Genomic DNA, 19,895 nt, shown 5'->3' with positions numbered 1-19,895 from the left:
GGGCTGTCAGCCCCTGCCCCAGTGATGCCATAGGGTGTTGGTGTCCAGCTCCCCACAGCCTGGCTGTGGGCCCTGCCGAGCCAGGCCCACCCAGGGGCCTCGGCCCATCCCTGTCCCCATGCCAGCGCCCAGGGCTGGGGCTGGCCCCTGGCCTGCCCTGCTCCCTGGCTGGGGTGGTGGGACTCGTCTTGGCCGCCAGGCCCTGCCCCACCACCCCAGGGAGCCCCCACTGCTCCCAGCCCCCAGGGACCCACCAGACAATCGCATCCTTGAACTTAGTTGTCTGTTAAATACCTTTTTATGCACCAAAGGGGATGTTCCAGCTTTCAAAGTGTTTTCCTTGAAGAAGCTTGCGATGCGCAGGATTTTTAAAATGAGTGTAGTCTTCTAAGCCCAGGAAAAACTTATTATGGCACACCACCTACTCTAGGTAGTCAAGACATTCCAGCCATTGCAATACAGTTTGTTGGTGGGATGGATCTGCGCGAAGGTCGTGGCAGTCTACTATGCTAAGATTTATGAGGCAATTCCCAATTATCACATTTGCATTCACTTCTCCTGCAACCTATTATTCATAGTAGAACAGCATATCTCCACGACTAGAAATGGTGACCCACCTTCCCCCCTCCAACAGCCTCTCCTTCTAAATGCAGAAGGGACGATGAAGCAAAGCCCTCAGATGCTATAATATCCAAAAAGTACCATGAGCAAATTATTGAAACTGATAGCACTTTGAGAGAACACCAGGTGACAAGAACAGTTTTTGCTGAGAAGCACATGTACCACCTATTTTGCCAATTCAGTTAGGGGCAGTAATTTCCAGCAGAAGGGCAGGGCAGACAGCTGGGGATGGTAATTTCTTAAATTGCCTCATATTAAATCACCAGAACTCATTAGTCTGGTCTACATTATTTGCCATTCTCACATACTTTGTAGATGCAGCATGAGGTGTTTCATGTCCTGCAGCTGAAAAATAACTGAGCTTTAAAGTTCAGATGCAGATTTGAGTTTCCAGTGTGATTAAAAGACGTTTTGAGGCAGTTTCCATTTTGGGCCACATACTTACCTTTGGTTTAAGGCCACTGTATTTTTTTAATGATTTTGCCAATTTCAGTATTTTTTGCGACTGCCCATTGCTGCTTAAAGATGTTTCCTCTAGGATATGCTACATATATAACATAGGCTTAAGCAAGTGTGTTTTACAGATACAGTACATTAATATAGTAATATGGGCCATATGGTTCAAATTCTCTTGGAATAAATTAGGAGCCATTATATGTGTTGTTATTCTAAGTGGATTTTTATGAATGATTGCTTTATTCTCTGTAGTGTGTCATATGTCTTCAGTACAATGCTTTTCTTAACATATGTGCAAAGTGCATTTGTTCAAACAAACCAGATTTGCTGCATATGAAGGTTTAATTTTGCAAATGCGATATTCTTAAAATTTGTGATAAAGTTGCATTTATATGTTAAACAAGTATCTACATACATTGAGATATATTTTCAGTGTATTTTTTAATGTTCTTAGAATTATTCTGCTAATTTCCCATGCATCATGCTGAGTTGCATATTTAATTAGCACTAATGTGTTAATCAGAAGCATGAGAAACAAGTTTACGAAGGGAAGATTGTTCTGAGGTTTTAATTCCATTTTCCTATCAGTCACCGTAAGAAGTGGGAGTATTGCATAATAATGCCAATTCTCTCTTCTCATATGATTAAAATTTCACAGACAAATGAAAGTGATCGTGCCTGTAGTTGAAAAATAATCTGTCGGAGTCTATCAAACACAAAAATGTATGCCTAGTTGTCAAATAATGTTTGATCTTAGCTTTTTATGTACAGTAGAGTAGCAATCAGGAGTCTAGGACAGGAGTTAGAAAAGGGAGAAACAGGTTCATTTCAGCATTTTCCTCCTAGAAGTGAACAGAAAAGTCACTTTCCATATCCCATGTGATACCTAGAAGGTTAATCTGTAGTGTACTTTGATGTTCTCTAAAATACTAAGAAACTTGGAATTCATAATTTGGGGATAAAGTTTATCAACCCATTTGAAAATCAAGCCTCTTTTTATGAGCTCAGAAAACACAAAGGAGGAACCTATCTTTATAAAGCATATTTTGAGATCCATTTCCTGTTAAAGACTTACGCTATCTTATGTACTTCTATAGCCCTGTTACCACACAATTGCACTAGAATAACAGACTGGTTGTGCCACAGAGGATGATACAGCTGCTGCATCCACATTTGTTATAAGGTAGAACAAATCGGATGGCAGAAAAATTCCACCTATCCTTGCTGTAGGCTATCACAAAGTTTTTGCAGAAAGGTCTGCACAGTGGCACAAAATCACTGCAAAGGCAGATGAAACACATGGCAGCAACCCATTTACACCATGGGTAGGTACAGGGCAGTGTCCTTGCTAAAGGGCAGTTTATGTCCAAGGATTCTGCTCCAATGGGCCTGGCAGGCAACTTCTAGCTCACAGCTGAATAGCTACTTGTATCTCTATCTAGTGAAGATACAGGGCAAGTTTAGACTCAAACATAGCCTCTAGCCTGTGCTTGAAATGTGGTGTACCCATGGCCACATATAATTCAGTCTTCATTACACTGACTCTTAAGACTCCTGGGAGAGGATAAATTATTATTATGTAGAGTAAGTGGCCAACAGTCTTTCTTATCCAGGGAATGTTTTGGTGTTTCAGAAATGATCCTTTGACCCTGGAAAACATCCTGAAGCTTTTCAACAGAAACCAGAGACTGAGAAAATATATGTCACCTGGGTTCTTCTAAGAATCAGTAGTGACAGCATCCACCAGAGATATGAGAGAAGTAAGAGAAATCTTTGCTTTCTCAGCCATATTATTCCCATTTCTATCTCAGCCTCACATACAGCCATGTGGAAGACCCTTACTTTTCAGAGCTGTTTTTAGATTCTGGAGGGACTTATATTTTGACCAGAAACCATATCCATTTTTCACACTGATACTTATATTATCAAGGGAAATACCTAGTTTCAGCTAGCCAAAATTTTCTGACTATGGAGATATAACTGGGAATTTCAAGGCGGTTCTGCTTACAGTATCAGTTTACAGAAGAACTATTAGACAAGTAAGCTCACTTGTAGTCAAGGCGCAGCAGACTCTTAATGTAAGATTACTCTCCTAGCCACTTGCTGCTAACATACTATCCTAATTCACGTTCTTTACTTCAGCATTATTTGCTTTTGTGTGTCCAGGAGTTGATTTTTTCCAGCAATTAACATTCACAGGGTGGGGATGTGGGGTGTGGAAGGAGCATCACAGTGGGACATACAGGTTCTTCTCAAATATGTTATGTGACTTTAAGGTCTTCTCCTACCAGGTGCATTGGGTCTCCTCTGAAAGTTCATGACACCTGCTGACTCTCTAGTGATGCACAGAATTGACCTGTGTCTGGTTACATTGACACTGTGACAGTACTTCTAAGTAGTAGGTTGAGTCATTCATATCGCAGAGATTGCATCAAAAAGCATCGGATGTCAACAGCACTGTCAACAGCTTTCTGCTAGTATCCTACTCAGCTGTGCTCAAAACAGTTGCCAGAACTGTTTCTGCATTACACTGTACTTACTGTAATTCAGCAATAAATTGAAGTCTATTATGTTTCACATCCAGCCTAAACTGTTGTCCTAGCTTTGGCTGAGATAGAGTTAATTTTCTTCTTAGCAGCTGGTACAGTGTGGTTTGGATTTAGTGTGAGAATAATGTTAATAACACACTGCATGTTTTAGGTATTGCTAAGTACCTCTAATCCCAAGTTAAGGATTTTTTGGTTTCCCATGTTCTGCCAGCAAATGGGTGTACAAGAAGCTGGGAGGTAGTATGTCCAGGACAGCTGACTGGAACTAGCCAAAGGGATATTCTATACCATAAAATGTCACTCCCAGTACATAAAGTGGGGTGAGCTGGCCGGGCTGGGTGAATCACTGCTCGGGCATCAGTCAGCAGGTGGTGAGCAATTGCATTGTACATCACTTGTCTTTTCTTGTTTTATTTTATTTTATTTTATTCCCTTTCATTACTATTATTATTAATTATTATATTTTCTTTTTATTATTGTTAGTATTACATTTTATTTTAATTTAGTTATTAAATCATTCTTATCTCAACTGACGAGTTTTACTTTTTTTTTTCTGATTCCCCTCACCTTCTCAGTGGGAGAAGGGGGAGTGAGCAAGTGGCTACGTGGTGCCTAGTTGCTGGCTGGCGTTAAACCATGACAGCTGTAAATGACTTTGCAAAGCAACAGGGAAACAGGCCTTCACTGGAAGAATGAAAGCTTCAAAACCTATTACTCAGCATTTAACACAGGCTGTCAGAAAATTTTCCAGTGTTTTCATTTTCTAAAAAAGGACAGTAACACTTCCTCAGCGAGCCCATACTCGTAGTATCTTACTCTGGAGTTCTTGCCAGACATCTCCTTCATCACCTACACCTTTCACAGGACAGTCTTTGGGGCAAATTCTATCCTAGGTTATTGGCAAAAGTGACATATAACTCCATAAAATACACAGGAACTCTGCAGATTTCCTCATGGACACTGGAATCTCACACTTCAGGTCTATCAAGCCTTCTGGTCTTTTCCCCAGTTGTGTTTCTGAAACTGTGGTTGATAATTATTCTCATGTGTGTTCTCATCGTTACCTGCCTTGTTCTGCCTGGTGGGAGGTAGCATCTTGCAGATGTTCATGTTGGCTCCCTGTGGAGCTGAAAAGAACAATGATCTACTTGCCATCAAGATTTTTTATAACTTTGTAAATAACTTCTTGAAATTAAGTAATTAAACACAGCAACATCACTGCTTTTTATGAGGACATGTTTGCATGTGTTCTCCCTGAGATGGTCTGTGATTGTCATGGCCTTTCTACTCGGTCACTCACTCAAGGTCACTCAGTGGCTCAATTATGAATATTGCTGCTAATGTATAAAATATTTAATGCATTTGCAAATTTGTAACTTTCCTAAGCTGTGTTTGCACTATGTAGGAAAAGAGCAATCCTTGAGAGCATGCAGTAAAAAACCATTCTCCTAGTTCTGCCATCGTTTCTGCACCCACTCAACTTTTAACAGTTGAATGAATCTAGTGTTTTCATTCAAGTCTATAAGTGTTATCAGATAAAGCTTTCAGTGGTGGACTGAGATGCTGAGTTTAAAGCTTAGACTAAAATATTCAGAAGAAAGAAGCAGACAGCTGGGGAGGGCAACTGAGATCATGTAAGTTAAACTGTAGTTATAGCCCCTCTTTCACTGATAACTTTAAAGGGAGCACCTAAGCTAGTTGCTTAAAACAGGTCCATTCATGTCAACTTACATTTGAGAATTTAAATGTGTTATATTACAAAACTCTGTGTCATTTTTGTCAGTGCAGTTAATTCTTGGCTCTAAAGAGAAGTAGTCCAAGTCTCCACCAGTTCCTGCCTCCAAACTCTCCCCTTCAAATTACCACAAGTCCATGGAAGCACTAGAAACTCCACTCCAGAAAACAGGTGAAAGGAAGTGATTGACTTTTTGCAGCTTCACCATGTTGATTAGTTGTTCCTTACTAACTGTAAACATTTCTAAATAAAAAATAAAACATTAGATTTAATGAGAGATGGAAGTAGCATGAAGGGACCAGAATGCAGTGAGGTTTTATGGCTGCTGTTGGAAAATAATTACAATCTTCACTCACCCATTTGGGGTTTTAATACCCCCATCAGTTCATTCTTCATATTACCCCTGAATTTGCAAATTCTGCAGCTCTGGATTAAAAATTGTGCTTTCTGTTTGCCACAGGGAAGATGTGGTTAAAATAACGGTATTCCTTCCTGCATGTCAGTCCAAGGTCTGGTTAGGCTGTGCAGGGGGTGCAAGGGAAGGGAAAGGTTTATTGTCCTTTGACTAGTGCATGTTCCAAAGCATAACCTTTCCTGTGCTATTTATTTCTACAGTGCAGTCCAAAAGTTGTCTCCTATAGATAGTTCCCAACCCCTTCCAGCCATCCTCTCTGTAAGGTGGGGCAAAGACAATTGCTGTCTTCCCAAGGCAATGAAAGTGTTCTGGTGGTACAGTAGGAGGGAGACAGGGCTGAGTCTGTTTAAAGGATCTCAGACTTTTCAAGCTGGGCTCAGAAACACTGTTAATGAACTTTGATGTCAATGTAATTCATGGGCTTAGTTTCTGTATGACCAAAAGATCTAGAAAGGTTGGAGTAATGTTTTGAATTCCAGTGTCAATTGTAATTTATCTTATTTAAAATAGGAAAACCTCCTTGCTGGGTTATCTGAAGGAAATTCTTCACTGGAAATCAGACATGATAATAAATCACTTCTTGGTTTTTCTTGCATGAATAATTTGTGTCTTCTTTTGCAAAGCCTAGCAGTTAATTTGAAGTTGAGACCAGAAATACACAAATAATCAATGTTTCTCATTCCCAGATTTGCTTTTCAGAGAGGCAAAAGCACTGTGTAAGCAATCAAATAGTATACTGAAAGGTGAAGGAAAAAATACCTGACATGTTAAGGCTTAGTAATAATAATAATAACATTGCAACACAACGAGCAACATAGCACATAATGTGATTGGGACAATGTCACCTTGAGCTTCAGTCCCTCCCTCTATATTTATATGTGTCTTAAGGAAAAAAGGAATCATAGTATATTTTACCTCTACACTGGAAATCAAGTGACTGCAGAATGGACAACATTGGGATACTTTAAGCACTGAGTTATAGAAGAGAGAAAATTAACATTTTTTTGGTAGACAGGTAATTTTTCAGTCTGATCAGTTCCCTGTTATTCCCATTGCACAGCACTCAAATACATGTGCCAACACAAGATCAAGAGTGGAAAGAGGCCACAAATAAGCAGCTGGAGTGAGGGCGGTGCAGGACTGCTTCTGATGGCTGCTCTGGCTCATGTCAGCTGAAAACATACATCAAACTGCATCTGAACTGTTGCCTACACTCACTTTGGACAAGCTGTGAGAAAGAGTATGACCGTTAGTTGTAAACACAGAAATCTACCGAGTAATTTTTGCTCCTGGAATATCACTGTGTATGGACCAAAGTCAGGTGGCCTATTCCACTTAAAGCTTTCCACCAGATGTTTCCCATCGGTTGCCTTGATTGTGCCCCACTCAGCACCTTGCTTAGCCCCTCTGAAGGACTAGAGTATCAAAGGTATTATGTTCCTTCTTCTGACAGGCTCAGGAATACTGATGAAATAAGGATTGCCTGGGTATGTCTCTATTTCCACTGTCAGCCCCACAGCCCATTACATTTTTGATAGTTTCAGAGATTCTTCAGTGCTTGCAGAGAGAAAAGTTTTTCAGGTAGACAAGGACAATTTTAAGTGTAAAATTAAGACTTTTTAACTCTAATATCCAGCAGAGAATCAGGATGCAACATGAAGGATGGTGGTGGTGTGTTGGACAGCTTAGTGTTCCAGTTTCTCTGTTTTATAGAATGCGGAGCCTCTTCAGGATATATTACTTTATGCTTAAAGCTTAAAGTTGAAGAGGATGGCACACAATTTATTAACTACATGCAGGAGGAAATAGCCATTTCTGGGTTTGTTTTGTTTTTGTTTTTTTTTTCTTTTTCTTTTATCACAGAAGAGTTTAAAAATACCCTGACTCTGAAAGGTGTTTGGCCAAAATACCACTAATAATGTGGAAAGAAAAAAGTTCTCCTTATCTTTATGAATCATTAGAAACCAAGGGTTAGCGTCAGTCATTCCTCTTTCCCAGGACTGCTGATTTCAGCTCACTATTAAAAAAAATTTTATACCTTGTTACTACTGAGCAATCTAATTCTGTTCATACAAATCTGAACTCTGTTCATTAAAAGATTTTATCTATTTCCTTACACATGTGTACAACACCTGTTAATTTTGATAATAAAACTAATTATGACTGATAACATTGCATACCCAAAAACTTATAATAGGAAGGCAGATAGCTTTGTAGTTCAAACACTAGTGTTTTATCTAGGTAATCTTGATTCTAATTTAGATTGCGTAATGATTTTACTATTTATGCTTTAGCAACTTCCCTATGATTGTTGGTTCAAATTCATCCTACCTGAGTTAGTTAGACACTAAAGTAAGATGTTATGAAAATTTGCAACTGGCCCATGCTGACTGAGGAGACTGGGAGGGTGCAAAGTACAGAATTACAAAGCTAAATATTGATTCATGTGCATGAGGTGTCCCAGCCAAATTTAGGCACCCCAAATGTGTTTTTACACAGTGTTCTTACACCCTTCAAACATTTGGGTACAACACAATTTGACTAATCACTAACACCCACACTACTGATTACTAATCATAGTAAAACTTCGCAAAGCAACTATACCTCTGCAGCATTCTTGCTGCTTGTCTATTGATCCAGACATCTCTGGAGTCAGTCTTGCTATAGTTACTCATCTATCATGCCAGCTGATGCTGGGAGGGTTTCAAAGACCTGTTAGAGGGGCTAGGATGCTGGTGTTATCTCAGTTGTCCAGCTATATCCTTTATCCTTCACAGACAGCTCTAAGCTTCCAAGAAGCAAAGACTTTATTTCCAGGGCCAGGCTGTCCTCTAGTTTGTTTTACGTAAGCATGAACAATATCAAAGTCCCCAGTAAAATTCCACTATATTACAGTCTATGATGTGACCTAATATACATTGACAAAATTACTACACTTTCATATTACAAAGACTGATTGATATAATAAAGAGAATTTTCGTAACAAAGAAAGACCTGCATACCTTGCACAGTCAGTGGAGGGAGACAGACTCTTCCAATAGGTGCTCACATCTCAGATTTTCTGAAGTGACCTGTGAAGGTGCCATTTCCTTTCTATTGACAGCAGAGAATGAGTGTGAGTGTATGCCTAATGTCAGTATCTTCAAATTAACTGGATACCCTTGAATATGTTTCTATTGCAGAATACCTGAGCTGGTTCTTAATGAGATAATGGACCATAAAAGTGGCTTTGCATGAGGAGCTGTGGGAATATTGTTGTGAATCTCAGCCCTGTGAAGTCCTGCTCCACCCACCTTTGTGTGTTCTAGGAAGTGCTATGTGCTGTGTTCTGTACAGGCAACATGTGTATCTTCTTCCATACACCTTTATATACACACACACATTTTTTCCCTCAGGAAAAATAAAGTGTGACCAGGAGTATTTATTATCATCTAATAAGTCATAAATCTTACTCTTCACTCATATTTATCACTATTATATTCCAGTAGTGCAGATTGCTATGGAATTATATTAATGAAAATCAGATGAGAATAAATAAGATAATGGGATTCATCTGACATAATATTAAACATTCACAGTGTAAACAGAAGTATTCATGTAAATTAATCACTTTGAGAGGCTTTCTCTAATGCAAGGGAAATTAAAATAGGCATGTATATAGTGAGTCATGTGAAGAGGTTTAGATGGCTTCTTTTGCACTAGCTGCATTTTGCTCAGAAAGTTCATCTTCTCCACTGAATTGAGAGTGACTGGCTCAGATGTAGGCATTTCCAGTACAGATGATTACATTTACTGAAACTCATGCCTTCCGAAATGCAGGGAGATTCTGAGATCCTTGGTTTTTTCTTATTCAGCTCTTGACAGGTCAACTCCAATACACGTTCTCCACACAATATTCCATACTCTATTGTGCTGGTTTTGGCTGGGGTAGAGTTAATTTTCTTCACAGTACCTAGTATGGGGCTATGCTTTGGATTTGTTCTGGAAACAGTGTTGATAAACCAGGGATGTTTTCATTGTTGCTCGGCGGTGCTTACACAGAGTCAAGGCTTTTCTGGTTTCCACCCCACCCCATCAGCAAGGAGGCTGGGGGGACATAAGAAGTTGGGAGGGGAGACAGCTGGGACAGCTGACCCCAACTCACCCAAAGGATATTCCAGACCATAGGACATCATGCTCAGCATGTAAAGCTGGGGGAAGAAGAAGGAAGGGGGGAATATTCAGAGTGATGGCGTTTGTCTTCCCAAGTCACCGTTACATGTGCTGGAGCCCTGCTTTCCTGGAGATGGCTGAACACCTGCCTGCCCATCGGAAGTGCCGAATGAATTCCTGGTTTTGCTTTGCTTGTGCGCAGGGCTTTTACTTTACCTGTTAAACTCTCTTTATCTCAGCCCATGAGTTTTCTCACTTTTACCCTTCTGATTCTCTCTCCCCCATCCCACTGGGGGGGAAGTGACTGGGAGGCTGTGTGGTGCTTAGCTGCCGGCTGGGGTTAAACCACAACATCCATACAGTGTGCTTGTCAGGTCTAATTTATCAACCTTATTGTCTTCTACATCACTATCCTTACTCAATGTGGTCAGACTGCTGGTGGGAAAAGGTGATTGTGTCTTTTCTGCCTGATTTCTCTCATGAGATTATCTCTCATTACAATTCAAAGAGCAGTTATGTTTGAAATCTGAAGAGTTTGGAGCTTTTCTACCTCCAAAATAATTACCTAAGTATTTTTGAAACAAATATGACTTCACTGTGTCTTACCTATTATTCAGCTTTTTGGCACTTTCTCATGCCTGATGCTTCAAAGGAAGTTTGGAAAGTCCTGTAATGTATTTAAACATCTGGGTAATGTAGCAGCTGGTGAAAATTTTCCTTCCTAAACTACACAGATAAATGGCTTGTGATTCAAAGATGAGACTGATTAGTCTTCAGAGCTTGATTCTGGATGCATCTATGCTGTGCATCATGCTGGACTAGCTGGAACATTTACATAATATTACACAGTGCTTGGCAGAGATACCCAATTGGACCCTGCAGACAGGACAGCATTAATTTATCACAGCACATAAGTTAATTACCCTGGTCTGTTGGCAACGCTAATTAACCAGGGTACAGAGACACACTTACTTGGTTATTTCTCTTCTGTTTCCAGAGCTAGCTTGCCTGGCATAGCTCATAAATTTATACATCTTTATCCTTGGCCTAAAGGAGATGTGCCCTGGAGTGTCCTGGGTCATAATGAGTGTCACCTCCTGGGTAGCCTCTTTTATTTCAGTGTGTTATAAATCCATTAAAACTATCCAAACGTAGCTGTGCTTGCTTATAACAAAAACCATATTGTTCTTGATGTTACCTAAAAAATCTATTGGGCAGTGGGGAGAATCACCTATTTTCCTTAAAGAACCTCATCTAAGAATAGATAGCAGCACACAACAGTTAGCCATTTTACCCATAATCCTTAGTAATTTTGAAGTAACAAAGCATTTATAAGAAAACTTGACTTGACTTAATTTACAATTTTCTTTAACCAGACACAAAACTAAATGTGTTAGCAGTGTGGTAAGTTAATGATTTTATTTATATTACTAAATGTAGAATACATATGTAGGGACTAAGACACTGTTGTGAAAGGAACTGATTATGATAGAGACAGTTTTTGTCTTAAGGGAGTCTCTAATTGTATAGATAAGAAAGATAAAAGAAAAACAGAGACTGAGGGTGAAATAACTCACCTAAGCTCATACAGAAGATCAAGGGCAAAGCTATATTTTACTTTACTTCTCCCTCTAAATATTCCGTGTCTTTCCTTATGTATGTCTTTGCAAGACACTAAATTCATTTGTTGATTTTTAAACTCCATGTGAATGTTGGGCTCAGGAGTAGCCTGATAAACTTGGGGACTAAAATCTCCTCAACATCTGCAGAAAGAAGTGAATTCAAACTCACTCGTCAAATGCAAGCCTGCTGCTGGGAAGTCTGAGCTCTCAGGGGCTGTGTGGATTGTCTCTGCATCACCCTGACTGCTGATTAAGCAAAACACATGTGCTTGAGTCCATTCAGCCATTGAGACCCATAGAAAGCTTGTCATGTGGAAAGCTGTAGAAAACCAGGAAAGAGGAATAGAGCCAAAAATCATATTTACTTCATATTTCAGCAGCAATTCAACTTACTCTCTTCCAGAGCATGGAAAGAGCATGCTGGCTTCTCAATGGCTGGCTCAGCAAGTACACTGGAAATGTTCCTGGACCTTCTTCCCATTGGCTCCAGCCAACCATGGCAGCGAGACTGAGCCCATTCTGTGTACAGTATCTTAGGAACAGGGAAAAGCAGCATATTCCCTGGTGGTCAGAATTTTATTCTCTTTGAGAGTGATAGATTTAGTGAGAAATATATGTTTATAAAGACGAAGATATGATTCACGACAAGGAAAATCCTAAACATCTGACCTTGTCACATAATCTTTCTTTATTCCTTAGTTTCATACAGCTGAAGACCAAGGGGGATTATTAAAGTAGGAGTAAGGGGGCAACTGGTGTCACAATTACAGAATTAAGCACAAAACAAAAGTGTTTTTTAAATGTCAGGATAATCCCCAACTACTAAAATGCCCAAATCATACAGTGGAATAAGTGCTGTCACTTCAGGAAAAGGCTGTTTTGCTGCCTGAACTGTGCCTGTCACAAGCCATCAAATATCATCTACTTACCTCCATACAGAGGTCAGTCATGTAGTCTCAAATCACTATCCTGTGTCCCTCGAGAGGAAGGAAGGTAAATCGCAGTGCTACCAATGCTCACAGCCCAAAATAGTTTTGAGGAAAGTTGCTCAAGTAGTGCTAACAGGTACACATTTTCCCATCGTCTGGATGAATGTAACCCCTTTTCCTATCCTCACATTCCTGCTAATCTTACCAGAGACGGAAAGGGAGGAATTTCTTCCAGGTTCCAAGTTATGTTCTGCCTGTGCATATAAGCAAGGAACAACTGAGAAAGGAGTCCCTTGCATTTTCTGAGAGAAGGAATTAATTCTAGTTATGGTCCTGTGCCTAAAGCCTGATGCTTTAGAAGGTGGGGAAGGAAAGATAAGAGAAAAACAGAAGAAAAATAATATCTGAACAGTCATGCTTTGGTAGGAAAATGATTTTCTGGTCGCTTGTTAAATACAAATAGATCAGTGTCCAGTTAGCCAATTGACACCCTTTCAAATCCACCCCTTGATCAATCTCCTTAGTTTACTACAAGATTGTTCAAATGAACTAACATAGCACTTCTGATAAACCTCTGTAGCATAAAGAACATGGAAATACTGGAGAAGGTGTATGTGTGTGCATTTATATATGCATTACAGATTTGCATATATTTACGTGTAAGCTATTTATGTATCAGAATCTAAGTAAATTTCATCTCCTATTTTCCTCCTCAGATTAAAGTGCAGTCTATTTTCAAAAGTTTATTCTTGAAGTAGATTTTGGGGCTCTAACTTTAACAGACAAAAGGATAGAAATGTTGGGATGCCTCCTTATTTTGGGAGCCTTTGAAGAGCAAACAAACCTAGCTTGGCAGTGGTCCTTGAATGGTCTTCATAAGACAAGGTTCAATGCTAGGAGAAAAAATTTGGCTTCTGACAAAGGATGATGTCTTATTTTCTATGCACTTGACTTCCCATTAACTGGGCCTTCCCTAACCTGGATGTCATCCACTAGCCCATTAATTGGCTTTCTCCCCCGCCTGACAGACTTAGCACATTTCACACTAATAAGGGTTCAAAAGTTCATACACTCCAGTTCATGGGGCCTTAGATATTAACAGCAACAGAGCCTTGTAGTACAAGTTTATTCATGGATTTAGCATGAATATATAGTTAATGCACAGAATCTGCATGCACATTCAAGGAAAACTGCCTGAAGCTACTTTTTTCTACTAAAACCTTAAAGTTCTAGTTTTCACTCAGTTCTGATTGCCTGGAGCCCATGTTCACACTCCTTTACCCTGAGGGCAACTGGCTACAGGCCTAATGCCTGAGCTTTGATTTTCGCTACAGTCTTAACAGCGAGCTGCAAGTGTTCTCAATATGCTCAGGACTTTGCATGGCTTTCTGCCCTCTCTGTGACCAAACCCAGAACTGAGCAGCAGCATATTCACAGATCTAGAGTTGCATTAATTCATTCCAGGGCCAGAAGGGGCCACCAGACCCATAGAAACTGTAGCTGAATTAAGGCATCTCTTTTCTGACAGATACCCAATTTAATTTGAAAGACTTCAGGAGACAGTGCATCCTTCACAAATATAGAGACATTATTGGATAAGATGTTTCAATTCTTTAATTAACTTCACTAATAGGATATTATGTCTTAATTTGTACAACTTTAGTTTTCAGGTGCCAAATCTTGTTTTCTCTCTGCCAGCAAGGCTGAAAAAAAAAGTCTCCTTTCATCATCCAGTTCTTTCTATGCACAATTCAGCACAGAGTAGAGCTCATCTAGCTTTATATTGCACGTTGCTTTCTAATCTGTGGATCATTTTACAGGGATCCATTTGAGTACCAGTATTTCTGCACTCTTCTTCACATGTAGAGTATAAGCGGGCAAGATGCTGTAGTATCACTGCTGTGTGAATAGAAACCACAGTTGAAGGGATTCCCTGTTCATACATGTGGAATGGTTTTAATCCTTCAGATCACAGAACTGCACTGAGAGCTCACAGTGAGGTGAGTACAATTCCAAAGTCTTTCTATAATTTATTTCTTTCTGGCAGTCTCCAGTTCTGCAAGTGTAATGTGCTTTCTCTGTTCCTGTATTTCTCTGTTCCTGTATTTAATCAATCCAGCTGTCTGCATTACTTCTTCTGCCTCACCAAATTGCTGTCAACTGCAAGTTTAAACAGTGTATATTTTCTATTGCTTTATGGATCATTTATCCTCACAACACCCTTCTGGAACAGAGATGTTCCTTTCCCATCTTTGGAAACTCTTTGAGGGAATAATAAGAAATACTATGGCTCATAAGCAAAGAAGAAACTTGATCCAGGCTTTATGGGACCTCTGGTGAATAACTGTGTTTTGCTTTGGATTAGGTGTGAGCTTGAGTCTCCTGAACAGGGCTGCCTAAGCAAGATGGGCAGGATCACAGAGGAATTGGAGGTAACCTGAAATCCAAATGACTTAATCCTGTCAGGGCTGATGTGTTTCTAGGTATCTGGCATTCAGGTTTATAGAAAATGTTCTAGCAGAAAGGTAAATACTTGAAGAGTTTAAGCAGCTAAGTGGAGTGCCAAGATCTGAAGTCAGCCTGGAACAAGGTTGTTAAAACATGTAAGATTTTTGTGGATCTACCTTGTGTATCTTGATTTTATGATGGAGGTGGGAAGAAATCACATGATGGCTAAATCCACAAGAGGCAGAGTGGCTCAGGTGACTCACAGTGTACAGCCACATTAATTAATAAGAGAACTAGGGATGTCAGCACTGGATCCCTGCTCATTTCCACTGCTTAGTTGCTAGTTCACTCCCTGGCTTTTTTTGAACTTTTCCAGCTAGCTCTACCAAGGCCGTGAAAACTGAAAACTCTTCTCAGGTAGTTCACTAGACAGTGCTCCTAAAACTCAGTAAGAATGAGACCACTTTAAATTGGCTCTTTCTGCCATGTACAGGTCTTACATGTTATCCCAGCAAACTTTGCTCCCTCAGATACCTCAGTACATGCAACAAATGCTATCCACTGCTGTGCTATGAAACCTCTACTCTGATGAGCTGCTACACTGATCTTACATTATTTCAGAGTTTAAAAGGAAAAAAAGAAGGAAAAAACGCCTTCTGTCTTTGGGCTACCACATAGGCACAGAACAGCTAGAGAGAACTGGTAAGTAGTATGAATGCAGCTGGGCCATACCACTTAACCTCAGTGCCAGAGAAAAGGTCCTTGCTCTTATTTTGTTTATCATTATAGGTGTAGTCATCTGTTTCTACCCAAAACCATACAGGTCCACTGAAAAAAACCCTATTCTTATCCACTTGGGCTGTTCCCCTGACTATTTATATGCTGACACCTCTCAGCAAGAAAGAATTCTCCTGTAGGGAATCTCAGCTTAATTTTGTAAGTTTTTGGTAAACAGGGAGATAAGTTATCCACAAAATTTATTGTGTTTTCAAGTGCTGCTAACAGCTCTCCAGAGTCTCTCTTGGCTCTGCTTTGGGCCACTTCAGTGCTCTCTTTCTCACGTGCTCTCCCGTTCTCCAAGACAAATCCACAAAAGCAGGATAGCCCCAAGAAGTGATGACCTAAGCCAGTCTGTGCCACTTTTTCTCAGGGACAGATATCTTTTCCTGCCCCCTTTTTTTTTGTAGAGGCAAGGCCAAAAAACCCAGAAGTGATAGCATACCAAAATCGTTGCCTCTTACCCATATTAGTGCCTATGTCCCTCCAGTGCTACCATGCATCAGGATCTTCAGATGCTCTAGCTACCCTAATTGTGTCCAAACCTGCACCTTCCCCCTCTGCCTGGCCCTGGAGGTAGGGGGGATGTGCAGCTCGTGGCTTGCCAAGGAAAAAGCAGGAGTGCATTGAGCAAGAACACTGACAATCTGCCTGTAGCTAAACAGAAAAGGGCTGGGTAATTAATAATTTATCTATGTCTGTCTGTTTGCACTGCATTTGCTCTCTTTACTTCAGAATGAGGATTTAGAGAAAACAGTAACAAAATGGAATTGTTTAAGTGGGTATTTTCTTGAAAGGGATAAAACATGACTATGCTTCTTGCCAAGTTGTAGAGAACATTTCCACTTGAAAAGTAACCAGTCTGGAACTTCAGGAAGTTGAAAATGTGGGGCTAGATTTGTTCAGCTTCTGGGTTCCACAGAGGTCAATGAAACCAGACAAATTTCAGGGCTACTGAGTCACACCCTCAGCTTATGTCCAGCTTTCCACTGGGAAGGCTGTGTTGTACTTCAGGGAGGCACAGGAAGAGATGTGTGCTCTGTCACCTTCCCCGTCAAGTGATGGATATGCCAATAATATAACGGGACGTGCAAACAAACCTCTCATGACCAACGCTAACATTGGCTGGTGTCATCTGATCTGTGCATGCCCTTTTTGGCACATAAAGCAGGGGGTGAACTGGCACTTTCAGTGAAGAAGGGGCCAGGGAGTGGGCTACAAGGCAACAACAGAGCTCCTGCCTCCCTCCCTCCGTCCCTCCCCTGCCTGAGGAGCTTGCAGGGACAAGGCACCAGGGATCCCATCACGGCTTAGCTGAGTTGCTCGGAGGCCTGGTCACCCCATCCCAACCTCAGCTGTGGATCATGTGGTGTTCAGGAATTTGAGTGAAGTGTTTCTCATGGCTTCTGTTCCCCAATGTTCTTGTTCAGCAGGCCTCTAAAAGGTCAGAGTTACCTCAGACCTCAATGTTACCTCGTCTGCAGGTGAAATCCTACCCACCCTCTAAACCTCCATTCCTATTATTCTGCTTTTCCTTCTTCTCCCTCAGAGGAGTGTCAAATGAGAGAAAATCCATGTGTATAAGGTATAAAGTATATGATTTTTTTTTTTTTTAGCTTTCACACTGTCCTCTGTACAACTGTCTACATAAACAAGTTTTTAAAGAAATTTTGCAATTTCTCTCTTCCCTCCCCAACATAACTTTAAACTTAAATGTCAAACAAGTCTTATTTTTCTTCTCAACAGCAGACTCACTACTGACAAAAATATTCGCAACACTTATGTAACCACTGCGTGGTTATCCATGTGAAGGATTACTGCAGATCTGTGTACATGCTAGCCTGGAGAGGTCAGGCTCCACAGACCTAGTCATCCTGACGATGGCATTGCTTTGGCATGTGTTAAGAGCTCCTCATTTAAAAATGTTAGCTGATGCATTTTAATTTCCTTTCAGATTTCCATTTCTCTCATGAAAGGCAAGAAGAAGGGACAAGTTTGGCGTTTGTTTTTGTTTTTTTTTTCATCCATTTCTGCAGCTTTCTTCCAAGGCATTTAAAAGGCTGCTACAAGTGTCTCTGTTTTATGCGTAGGGTACAGAACAGTTCATTGACTTGCCAAACACCACAGAGAAAACAGGTGGCTAAACTGGTAAATTAATCAATCTCTTTATTCCTTTATCTACCACCCAGACTCCATCTTCTCTTTCAGATCAAAATTAGCACTCATTTGTATAATTGTTACAGAAAGAACCAAAGAAATGTGATGAGAGTGAGGTGTTAATGTCAGTACACAAACTAGGCAATGAAGTTTCCTTCATTAATATCAAGCTGATATTAAGAATGATCATGTCTTAAGAAAAAGCTTTTGCTTTTCCAAAGTTTGATTTTTAGTTTTATTCTTTTGTTGTTGTGGTAAATTATAGGTTACCTAAAAAGCCCTTTTTTTTCAAACCGACATTTGTTCTATTAGAAGAGAATAACACGGCATGTCTGCAGAGAAACAGAAGAGAGTGAGGGCTGATACATTTCCAGAATTTTTCTTTCCTGCCTGCAGCATGTAGCCTGACAATTAATGTATTGTCTTGGGAGAAAACAACTCCAGGGCTGAAGAGGCATGTCTGGGACGAAGTAAAGGTAGGTTTCTCACACACTAGATCTAATAACTCAACTGTTGTATACCTGCAATAAACCTGTTTCTGTTGTGTTTACAAGGAAAGCTATGGCCATGTCTTTTTGAGGAGCTTGGTGTTGTCAGCATGTCTGACGTGGTCTGAGAATCGTGGGCAGGCTGAGTTACTCAGCTTAAGCAAGAATTGCTTAGGGTGAGATTTATCTTCCCTAGTTAGAGATGTTTACAGTGTAGGCATTTACCTCTGAACTCATCCCACGTGCTCCTTTTTAAAGTCAATGTGAGAAACAGGCACCTTCAGAGTATGGTTCGCTTGAACTATTTGAACTATTTTTTTGTCAGATTGTTGTCTGAGCTGGTTCAGCTCGCTAATGTGGAAGAAAATGATCCAGTCACTCTTCCTTGGTTACTTCTTTGCCAGGTTAGTGAGTTAAATTAACTCACAAAGGGGTGCCAATACGATTGATCAAAATAAGCATGAACAGAGGTAAACAGCTAGATTAGTGCATCCTATTTCTTCAAACTGCAGCCTGTGACACCTAAATTCTGTTTATCTTCCCATTTAGATGGAGATTTGTCTCATTTGTTTATGAAACAACATACCCAGCTGTTTCCGCTGATGGGGATAAATAGTTTGACATAAGCAGTGTTGTTTCCAAGTTGAATGACTGAGGAGAATGCAGTAATATTGTAGTTTTTACAGCTGAGATGAAGGTATGAATGAGAATGGGGAATGGTATAGAATTGATTTAATGATAATACACATAAAATATGGTTGCAAATAATTAAGGTGTCTCTGAAAATGGAATGACACATTTGAGTTTTCTAACTTTTGGAAAGAAACAGGTAAGGGACATATTGCAGGCTCAAAACCAGCCCTAGTCAAACTCTCACTGAAGACAACAGGTAAATTCTCTTTAATGTAAACTGGAGAATTAATTTAGAAAGATAAATACCAAAGCATTTGTTGACTGAATGAATATGCATTTGACAATTGGTTTATACAATACTTGTTCAGAATAAAACAGTATAATAATAAACAGACTACTTTGCCAACCAAAGATACAATATGGAGATGTAAAGATTTCATTTTGATTTTACATAGGAGTGTAGATTTAGGACTAGGAGTGTAGATTTAGGACATAGGCAGAGATACATCTACAGAGTATTTTGCTGATGGCATGTCCAGTCTCCTCTGTCTCAGCCATACCTGAGCTAACTCCAAAGAATAAACCACAATTTATGCACTTCTGAAAGGCAAACTATATTAGCTCCAGCTCTGACATACAGCCACATCCTTACCAGGCCTCTAGTTTAGAGCTGGCAAGTGCCACAGGTCTATAATTTCAAACACCTGAGAAACAAAATTAACAGTGGAAAATTAACATAGGGATTTATTCTGCACCAAACCTGACTTCAGGATTTTTTCAAGGCTATAAATATATCTGAGTAACTAAACACAAGCCTGGAAAAAAATCAGTCTTGAAAGTGTGCTTATTTGCCTCCCTCACAGGGGTATTAGAAGAACTGATTTGACCTAGACATGTAATATGCATCAGGATT

The sequence above is a fragment of the Aquila chrysaetos genome, chromosome 19 (genome assembly GCF_900496995.4).
Source record: "Aquila chrysaetos chrysaetos chromosome 19, bAquChr1.4, whole genome shotgun sequence".
In the NCBI taxonomy this organism is placed as follows: Eukaryota; Metazoa; Chordata; class Aves; order Accipitriformes; family Accipitridae; genus Aquila; species Aquila chrysaetos.
The sequence above is the reverse complement of the archived record's forward strand: the minus strand, read 5'-3'. Positions refer to the sequence as shown.